This window comes from Semicossyphus pulcher, unplaced genomic scaffold (assembly GCF_022749685.1).
Source record: "Semicossyphus pulcher isolate SPU_LCO1_2020_fin unplaced genomic scaffold, fSemPul1.0.p SCAF_69, whole genome shotgun sequence".
NCBI classification, from domain to species: domain Eukaryota; kingdom Metazoa; phylum Chordata; class Actinopteri; order Labriformes; family Labridae; genus Semicossyphus; species Semicossyphus pulcher.
Window position 1 is genome coordinate 160001 of NW_027211747.1, and position 8555 is coordinate 168555.

Here is an 8555-nt window from a genome sequence, read left to right on the forward strand (position 1 = left end):
TATATATATGTATAAACTTAAATGTTATAAATGTCCCATGGTTAGGGTTAGGGTTAGGACTAGGGTTAGGGCTAGGGTTAGGGTTAGGGTTAGGGTTAGGGTTAGGGTTAGGGTTGGGTTAGGGTTAGGGTTAGGGTTAGGGTTAGGGTTAGGGTTAGGTTTGGGACCAAGGTTTTAATGTTATAAAACATTAAATGCACGGGCTCAAGTTGTTCCTTTTTATACTTTATCATTGTAATATTTATATGCCCTGTGTCCCTTTGTCTTTAAAGTCTAAAATGAATTTAAAAACAATTGTGTTTTAGATAATTAAAAAAATAATTTAAATGAATAAAACAGGAAGTAAAGAGTACACCAACTCCCTATAGAATTAAAAGTACCGTTGTATAATGAAAATAAATAATAAATAGATTTAATGTGGTTGTTTTTAGGCAGACAGGCAATCGGATAAATGGTAAGTCAGGTTTCGAGGAGGCCCCGGTGAGGGCCGGTTCCCTTAAGAGAACGGAGACAAACAGTAAAACAGAGGGTTAATATACAGAAAAATGTATTTGATTATAAAGAAAAAACAGAAATTAATAAACTTAAAGATACAGATTAGAGGTAAGGTTAAGGTTAGGGATGGGGAGTCGGACAAGACGAAAAAATGCCAACGGTTAGGGTTAGGGTGAGGGGATGGGAAAGGTTAGGGTTGGATTTGAGGGTCAGGGAGAGTTGTGAGGTCCCCTGAGGTTCAGATTAGGGATGGGGAAGGTTAAGGTTAGGTAGGTGTTTCGGCTCAGGTGTATAAGGCCGGAGGTTCGGATTAGGATGAGGAAGTGGGAGAGGTTAAATTTAGGTTTGGGGATCAGGGAGAATCATAAGATCCCCTGGGGTTCGGGTTAGGGATGAGGAAAGTAGAAGTGAGGTCTTGGGTTCGGGCCAAATGAAAAAGGTGGATTATTAAGGATGCCAGGATAAGGGAGGGAGAAATGCTCATGAATCAATTTGATAGTGGTTGCTATATAGATAGTTATGGTCTATGTAGGGTCAATTCCTCTGCAGAGAGGCGAACTGCAAGACAAAGAAAAACATTAAGCATGCAAGGATACGTCATATTAAAGAAGAAAAGGAAATGATTTTTAGATCATTCCTGGAGATCAATATATACAACAATCAGGTAAGTATTTAGTCACAAACAGGTAAGTTCACTTCTATATTTCAGAAAATATTTTCATGTCATAAGTCATTGCATAAACATTTTTTATATAGGTTTTTATTTTTTTGTCTCACAGTTTTCAAAGCTCTCTTTTTGCAGGAGATATGGAATGCCCGTAATAATAGTAAACAATTTTTATTTTCAGGTTGCATTTCCCCACAGGAGGTCCCATACATCGTTAATCTCGGATGGAGGAGTTTCTTCGTCAGGAATCAGGTAAGTGTAACATTCAATCACCATGTATTCAATAAAATATAAATAAATCAATAAAGTGCTCAAAATAAGTGCTGTATTAAAGTGCTTCAACCAATTTTAAATCAAATAAATAAATAAATAAATAACAAAATTCATATAATCCCTCAAGGGGAACAGGTTCAAGGAACATATAAAGCATGCCAGAGTTCGACCACCATTTTGTTTGTGTGGAAGTATCATTTAAGTTTTCTTTGTTTAGAAACTGAATCTTTTGGAGGATGCTGTCAAGACTACATGCAACGAATTGGCAACTCTCTCCATCATGCAGGAGTTCTGTCAAGCTTCAACTCACAAGTTAGTTTTCATGTATCATAATTGCTAGCATGCAAATAGGGAGAAAAGCCCCCTTCAAAGAAAATACCAATCATAAGTTAAGTAAACATAAAATAAATACAAATCATGACGTTAAGATAATAAGGACAAACAAAAATATTCAGTCGCACACACTTTATTTGATTCCCTCCGAAGGTCTCTGCGAGAAGGGGAGGGGGAGGGGGGGGAAAAAAAGAAAATAAGGAAGGGAAGAAAAGTGGAAATCCAGAACCAGGTTATTGATAAGGTAAGTAGCTACTTGAGTCTGTCTCCGAAGTTGTTAAAAGATTAAGGGACGACGGCCCCCAACGCGGGGCCCCTGCTTGTTGGATCGGCGGGACCTTTAACACCCCTCACAGGTTTAACTGGTCTAACCAGTGCTCAATAATCTTGGTCGCCGTTTCCGACGTCCAATGTACCGGGTCTTTTGGACCCACCTGGAAGAGGAGTTTGTTAAGATCGGTGAGAAAACTGTATTTTTTTGTAATGGTCTTATTTAACTGTTGAATTAGATGTAGTTGGTCTCTCTCTAGCCTGTTTGAATAATTGATCAACGGGATCCAGATTGTAGCGTTTGGGAAAGTTTGTTTAGCTGTCATATACAGATGTTGGAGCTGTTTATCGGTCGTAGTGGGAAGCAAACGTTTAAGGCAGTTGTTAAGGCCTATGGACAGGACGACCTCCCTCACCTCTGGTCGTGGTTCGACCTTCTTTAAGATTTCGTACATATGGTAGATTTGAGCGCCTGGGAAGCTGTCTACCTGTACGTCTGAGCTCTCAAAGGGGGGTATGCGAGAGAGGTTTGAGTCACCTATAATCACAACGGGTTTGACTATTTGCAAGTTCCAGTCTCTGATTTTTCTGTCCGTGGTTTGGTGTCTCTTCGGTTCGCCACGTGTGATGGTTGCTGGGGGTGTCCTGTCAGTGCTCCTGGAGGTCTTGTTGGACTCAGAATAGGCAGTTCGGTCAGATTGACTTTTCACATTAGTGCCTTCCTTCATCACAGTGCCAACCAGGGTCTTATGCTCGTCTGCAATATGCTCATTGTCAGGGGCCCCTAGTTCAGCAACCACCAAGGTTTCCGTTTCCTCTACCGTCTGCTGAGAAGTGACACTGGGGGTTTCTACCAGAATCGAGTCACCTTCCTCCACTACTACATTACTGTATATAGTTTGGTTGTTGTTGTTCTCAGGTGTTTGTACCGTTAGTTCAGTCTGGTTGTCACTCTGGTTCTTAGTTTGTGCGGGGCTCATCCCCCTGGTGGTGGTTTTGGGGGATTGGTCCTGCACTAACTCTGTCCCATCCCTCTCAGCTTCCTCCGAACAGGACAGGTCTTCCAGAATCATAGGGGGTGGAGGACTGCTTGTCGCAGTCTCCCTCTCCCCCTCATTTGTGGACCTGGGGCTTTTGGATAAGCTCAACCTGCCGTCATTGGAAGCTGATGTGATCGTGCTAAGTTGAGGGAGAGAAGAAACAGGTTTACCTTCACGAATCCTTTTTCTGGGTGTGAGTTGTTTTAACCCATCTTGTGTATTAAGGATTCTTCTGTTGCCTGAGATATTTGTTTTTGGAGGTGAGGGAGGACGCTCTGCTGTCTTCCCTCGGGCCCCGGAGCACCCAGGGGCCCCCTGCATCCCAGGAGAACCTGGAATGGTTTCTATCTGAGCTGCGGTGGTAAGTATTCTAGGCTGAGCTGGGGGCTGCGGCAGTGGCGACTTCGGACGGGAGTTGGGAGGAGGGGCCCTGTGTTTGATCTTATCTGTCCCTAAGGTGGTTCCAAGCTCTCCCTCAGGAGTGGGCAGGGGAGGGAAATCGTTCCCCTGTAACTGGGCCCGATCTGGATCTAAGGCTGGTGCTGTGGGAGTCATTAACATAGATCTCAAGACTTCGATGGAGTATTGGGTGAGTTTACGGCCATATCTGGCTCGGGCCCACTTAAGGGCTCTGTAATAGGCCTCAAGCTGAAACTCACCTACCTCTATTAAGCTGGTCGAGATAATGTGATCATAGTGATCTCTCATGATTAAAAAGTTCTGCCTCATCCACTGGTCGGTGTTCAATTTTACTCTGTCTAGAGTGTCCTGATTGGGTGATGAAGGTTTGATGAATGTGGTTAGTCTTTTGACTTTGTTCATCATCCCCTTGGGAAAGGAATCCCTATCCAATGTGGCGGTCACTATTTCAGAGTGGTGGATGGCTTGTAATAGCTTAAAGTACCTTTTAGTCAAGTCAGTTTTCTCCCTGCGTTCTGTTTGTCCTGATCCCTGGACAACCGTCGAGTATGGGACAGAAGGAGAGGGACGCCCCCCGCCCGGTTCCGCATTTTGGTGGCCACTGTTCGCCCTGTGAGCACGTTTGGAAAGCCCTGGTAGGTTACTCATATTTTTTAGCTCGTGCCAATGTTAGGCTAAGAGGTAAATTGAGTTGATAAAGTGGGTTAGCCAATAATGGGAGCTGGTGCAAAATCAAGAAAATGCTAAAAAATCAATTAAAAAGATTAATTAAAAAATTAAAAACCAATAAAAAATTATCTTTAAAGGAAAACAGATCAAAATTAAAATTAATTGGTACTCAAGGGTCCAGGTTTTTGATTAGTAATTGAACAGTCTACAGCTGTTATTTAGATCCCGAGTTAAAAGAAAGTTTCTACCCAAATAAAATCAATTTGATCAAATAAAAACCTTAAAAGAGCAATTCAATCAATTAAAAGGAATTAACAATAGCCTATTACTATTTGTTAAAAATAGTTCAGAAACTCCTTTGAGAAAAGATCAGAAAAGGTCCAAAAATTAAAATAAATAAAACATTAAAACTCAATAAAAGCAAATAAAAGGTTCCGAAAGGAACAAATAAAATTATAAAATCGAAAACAGGAGGGAGGAGGGAGGGGGAAGGGAAGGGGAGGTAATCTCCTGTACAAGGTAAAGCCTGTTTAGAGGCCGAAGGTGTATTTCAAGCCTGATTTTAGTCTCAACTGAAGACCTTTGTCTCCCTCTAGTGGTTAAACCCGGCTATTGCTTTCCTTTGAAAAGGATACTTTTGTAGCTGGAAAACACATTTCAGAGACAAACAATTCAGTTTAAATCAAATCAAAGCAGCTAGGCCAAAAAAACAGTTCCTAGTTCCTTAGAGAGAGTTTGGATTAACATCAGATGTTTCTTTCAACACAACAAATAGTAACAACAACAGGAGTCCCTTTTTCCTTTTTCTTAAGACCTTTTTAGAGCAGGTGGTGTGTTTGTGGTGATATCACCTTACAGATGAGTCTTAGTCCCGTCCAGTTACTTTCCTTTTGGATAGCTTGTTGTTGCTTTTTGTCCTCAGGAAGGCTTTGTGTGGGTTGGAAGGTCCTCCGATGTCCACCTGCTCAGGCTCCAATGTTTGTTGTTCTTTGTTGGTTCTGTTCATCAAACTACTCTACAACCGGTGACTACAAGAACTTGATATTAAAATAAAAAACTTGGGCTCAAAGTCCCTCTAAAAATGGCTCAAGCTGATTAAAAAACAGGTCTATTAAAATTGCAGAGGAGATTCACCTCCCGTTGGTGTGAGGCCTTGACGTTTCGCCTTAGTCGGCTTCCTCAGAAGGTGAAGACATGTGGGGAGAGTAGCAACTATATCATTTCCTGGAAGGGGTGTGACCAAGGAGCACCCAGCTTCCAATTGGTCCATGGGCGGTGCCCTTCATTCGTTACCTAGTTTAATAAGTCCCAAGATTTAAACAGGTACCCCTTTGGGTTCAAAATAGACCCGGTTGGATGATTATAGTTGCTATTTTGGTTTCAACTTATGTTTAGGAATATAAATAAAATAAAATATGAAATAAAAAAAGTTTTAAAAAGAATTAAAAACTACTAAAACAAATTAAAATAGGTTAATTTTAAAATTTTTTTGTTCTTATGACTGGACAAGGGACATAGGGCTAATCATCTTTGTGAATTAGCAATGAGGGATTGGTAACTAGGCACAGGCTAGGTTAGGTTTGGGACCAAGGTTTTAATGTTATAAAACATTAAATGCACGGGCTCAAGTTGTTCCTTTTTATACTTTATCATTGTAATATTTATATGCCCTGTGTCCCTTTGTCTTTAAAGTCTAAAATGAATTTAAAAACAATTGTGTTTTAGATAATTAAAAAAATAATTTAAATGAATAAAACAGGAAGTAAAGAGTACACCAACTCCCTATAGAATTAAAAGTACCGTTGTATAATGAAAATAAATAATAAATAGATTTAATGTGGTTGTTTTTAGGCAGACAGGCAATCGGATAAATGGTAAGTCAGGTTTCGAGGAGGCCCCGGTGAGGGCCGGTTCCCTTAAGAGAACGGAGACAAACAGTAAAACAGAGGGTTAATATACAGAAAAATGTATTTGATTATAAAGAAAAAACAGAAATTAATAAACTTAAAGATACAGATTAGAGGTAAGGTTAAGGTTAGGGATGGGGAGTCGGACAAGACGAAAAAATGCCAACGGTTAGGGTTAGGGTGAGGGGATGGGAAAGGTTAGGGTTGGATTTGAGGGTCAGGGAGAGTTGTGAGGTCCCCTGAGGTTCAGATTAGGGATGGGGAAGGTTAAGGTTAGGTAGGTGTTTCGGCTCAGGTGTATAAGGCCGGAGGTTCGGATTAGGATGAGGAAGTGGGAGAGGTTAAATTTAGGTTTGGGGATCAGGGAGAATCATAAGATCCCCTGGGGTTCGGGTTAGGGATGAGGAAAGTAGAAGTGAGGTCTTGGGTTCGGGCCAAATGAAAAAGGTGGATTATTAAGGATGCCAGGATAAGGGAGGGAGAAATGCTCATGAATCAATTTGATAGTGGTTGCTATATAGATAGTTATGGTCTATGTAGGGTCAATTCCTCTGCAGAGAGGCGAACTGCAAGACAAAGAAAAACATTAAGCATGCAAGGATACGTCATATTAAAGAAGAAAAGGAAATGATTTTTAGATCATTCCTGGAGATCAATATATACAACAATCAGGTAAGTATTTAGTCACAAACAGGTAAGTTCACTTCTATATTTCAGAAAATATTTTCATGTCATAAGTCATTGCATAAACATTTTTTATATAGGTTTTTATTTTTTTGTCTCACAGTTTTCAAAGCTCTCTTTTTGCAGGAGATATGGAATGCCCGTAATAATAGTAAACAATTTTTATTTTCAGGTTGCATTTCCCCACAGGAGGTCCCATACATCGTTAATCTCGGATGGAGGAGTTTCTTCGTCAGGAATCAGGTAAGTGTAACATTCAATCACCATGTATTCAATAAAATATAAATAAATCAATAAAGTGCTCAAAATAAGTGCTGTATTAAAGTGCTTCAACCAATTTTAAATCAAATAAATAAATAAATAAATAACAAAATTCATATAATCCCTCAAGGGGAACAGGTTCAAGGAACATATAAAGCATGCCAGAGTTCGACCACCATTTTGTTTGTGTGGAAGTATCATTTAAGTTTTCTTTGTTTAGAAACTGAATCTTTTGGAGGATGCTGTCAAGACTACATGCAACGAATTGGCAACTCTCTCCATCATGCAGGAGTTCTGTCAAGCTTCAACTCACAAGTTAGTTTTCATGTATCATAATTGCTAGCATGCAAATAGGGAGAAAAGCCCCCTTCAAAGAAAATACCAATCATAAGTTAAGTAAACATAAAATAAATACAAATCATGACGTTAAGATAATAAGGACAAACAAAAATATTCAGTCGCACACACTTTATTTGATTCCCTCCGAAGGTCTCTGCGAGAAGGGGAGGGGGAGGGGGGGGAAAAAAAGAAAATAAGGAAGGGAAGAAAAGTGGAAATCCAGAACCAGGTTATTGATAAGGTAAGTAGCTACTTGAGTCTGTCTCCGAAGTTGTTAAAAGATTAAGGGACGACGGCCCCCAACGCGGGGCCCCTGCTTGTTGGATCGGCGGGACCTTTAACACCCCTCACAGGTTTAACTGGTCTAACCAGTGCTCAATAATCTTGGTCGCCGTTTCCGACGTCCAATGTACCGGGTCTTTTGGACCCACCTGGAAGAGGAGTTTGTTAAGATCGGTGAGAAAACTGTATTTTTTTGTAATGGTCTTATTTAACTGTTGAATTAGATGTAGTTGGTCTCTCTCTAGCCTGTTTGAATAATTGATCAACGGGATCCAGATTGTAGCGTTTGGGAAAGTTTGTTTAGCTGTCATATACAGATGTTGGAGCTGTTTATCGGTCGTAGTGGGAAGCAAACGTTTAAGGCAGTTGTTAAGGCCTATGGACAGGACGACCTCCCTCACCTCTGGTCGTGGTTCGACCTTCTTTAAGATTTCGTACATATGGTAGATTTGAGCGCCTGGGAAGCTGTCTACCTGTACGTCTGAGCTCTCAAAGGGGGGTATGCGAGAGAGGTTTGAGTCACCTATAATCACAACGGGTTTGACTATTTGCAAGTTCCAGTCTCTGATTTTTCTGTCCGTGGTTTGGTGTCTCTTCGGTTCGCCACGTGTGATGGTTGCTGGGGGTGTCCTGTCAGTGCTCCTGGAGGTCTTGTTGGACTCAGAATAGGCAGTTCGGTCAGATTGACTTTTCACATTAGTGCCTTCCTTCATCACAGTGCCAACCAGGGTCTTATGCTCGTCTGCAATATGCTCATTGTCAGGGGCCCCTAGTTCAGCAACCACCAAGGTTTCCGTTTCCTCTACCGTCTGCTGAGAAGTGACACTGGGGGTTTCTACCAGAATCGAGTCACCTTCCTCCACTACTACATTACTGTATATAGTTTGGTTGTTGTTGTTCTCAGGTGTTTGTACC